Source organism: Schistocerca americana, chromosome 2 (assembly GCF_021461395.2).
Source record: "Schistocerca americana isolate TAMUIC-IGC-003095 chromosome 2, iqSchAmer2.1, whole genome shotgun sequence".
In the NCBI taxonomy this organism is placed as follows: Eukaryota; Metazoa; Arthropoda; class Insecta; order Orthoptera; family Acrididae; genus Schistocerca; species Schistocerca americana.
The window spans coordinates 923,706,773-923,709,060 of record NC_060120.1 but is presented as its reverse complement, the minus strand read 5'-3'; the positions used below and the strand labels follow the sequence as shown (position 1 = coordinate 923,709,060).

Sequence of the window (2,288 nt, the reverse complement as noted above, 5' to 3'; positions counted from 1 at the left end):
CTTTTTCGTGTAAGTTATGTATAATTATGTGTAAGGATTTCATTTAATGACAACAATACTCATTAGTGCATAGTAAATGCATAGAATGGGGACGTTTACTAGGTGTCTTATTTTTTGTATCTCCATTTTGAAAGAATTTTTTTTTACTGTGTTGTATAGTTCATTAAAGAAAATTTCTTTTTTGTTTCTGCACGTAACATAATCATTATAATGTGGGGCCTTTAGCATTTTTTTTTAAAATAGTTGTACCCTGGGTATTTAAAAGAGGCAACGGCCTTGCCGCAGTGAATACACCGGTTCCCGTGAGATCACCGAAGTTAAGCGCTGTCGGGCGTGGTCGACACTTGGATGGGTGACCATCCAGGCCGCCATGCGCTGTTGCCATTTTTCGGGGTGCACTCAGCCTCTTGATGCCAATTGAGGAGCTACTCGACCGAATATTAGCGGCTTCAGTCAAGAATACCATCATAACGACCGGGAGAGCGGTGTGCTGACCCCACGCCCCTCCTATCCGCATTCTCCTCGAGGATGACACGGCGGTCGGTTGGCCCCGGTAGGCCACTCATGGCCTGAAGACGGAGTGCTTTGGGTATTTAAAAGACGGTAACTGAAATGTAAGATGGAACGGTGATAGACTTTTTTATTACTTCATTTATTTTATTGTATTCAATTGGACATTTGTGTAACTGTGCCATAGTCTAATTGACAGTGTATACAGAGTTTGTTGTAAGAGAAAGCAGGGATCTATGAAGTACGAGAATGAAAGCAATAATAATGAGAAAAAGAATAAAATAGTATCGGAAGTTAACATTCACCTGGAATTATTTGGAAAAACAATGGATAACAGTAATAGAAATAGTATTAATGTCAGTTAATGAACATGCAGCTTTTACTTAAAGTAATGTCAGTACCTTTGCTTACATGTTTTACATCATACCTGTCTTCCATTTTATTGTTACTGCATTTGAAGAACTCTGTCAGATCCCGCTCATATATTTTTGTTTTTCTAAACCGTATATTGGATTTTGCCACTTGCTGAATGTATGCGAAAATAACCAACTTCTGGGAAAGAAGGGTGTCGTTTTATTCTTTAGGGTTGTATGTTTGATTAATGATAATCTGGATCCGCTCTCCTACCTCTATTCATAAGCCAGCTAATATGAAAATGCAATCCGACGGCTGACTATTGAGAGATAGATTAATAAAAAAACATGGGAAGATGGTGCCGTGTGTCTCACTACTTACAATTTGACCAAAGTATCCACCTGCTGCGATTTAAAGACGGTTAAAGGGATCTGGATATCCTGAGAGTCCAAAAATGAATTTTTTTATTTAACAAAGTTCTGTGGTTCTTCCTAATACCAAAAATATATGTTCTATGTACAGTACCTCACCGTTTTCGTGCTTAGATACCTTCCTAAAACAGACACGACGCTCGAATTTCTAGCTGTCACAATACTGTCAAACACAAAATCTTGCCCACAGTGTCTAGTTATTTAATTTTGGCTCGCTCTTTCCGTAGCAGCTCACTGGCGTAATATCCTTTAAGAACATATCGACTGCACTATGAGCAGGGATTTATTGCAGTCGATCTTTCTATCTATAAAGGTAGATCACTTAAGTTTACTTGTGCATTTCGTGCTGTGAACTTGTGGCTGTGACTGCGTGTTTACATCTTAAAATGCCAAATACGACGAAGTTTCACTGCAGTCGTACATTTTACGGTAATCGACACAAGCGTGTTGTCAGCAATTTCAAAAATGAAGAAACTGTTACGCCGCAGCGAAGTGATATTAGGCATAGCAGTTCGCCAGGCAGTGCTTCAAAACGCAAGTCAACATCTTACCGAAAATGAACAAGAATGTGGTGTTGTAAATAGTGAAAATGACAGTTACATTTTAATTAGTGAGCACAAGATTTCAGAATTGTTTTTGTCGATTGCTAAATCCAAATACTGTAATAGCGAAAATGTGTTACGCTTATTGAGGACCGAAGTAAGAGAAGAGGGCTATCCACCACCAGAATTGTAGTGAAACATCAATTGTGTAAAGTAACGAAGTTTACAGTGATATCTCATGTAACATGCAGAAAATACAGTGAAGTGAATATTCGCCTTGATTATGCCATGAGGTACACTGAGAAGGGAAGAAAAGCAGCCAGATATTCTGTGCTAATGCACTTACCCCCCCCCCCCCCCCCCTTACCACCACCACCACCACGTGTCAAACGTGAGAGGTTATATAAAAGTTTGCATAATACCCTAACAAAAGTTATGAAGCATCTATGCT

At 39.2% G+C, this 2,288-nt stretch overlaps 1 pseudogene; it reads left to right on the top strand.

The window, feature by feature from the left end:
- Positions 1-266: 266 nt before the first annotated feature.
- LOC124596676 lies at positions 267-384 on the top strand (annotated as a pseudogene).
- Positions 385-2,288: the final 1,904 nt, after the last annotated feature.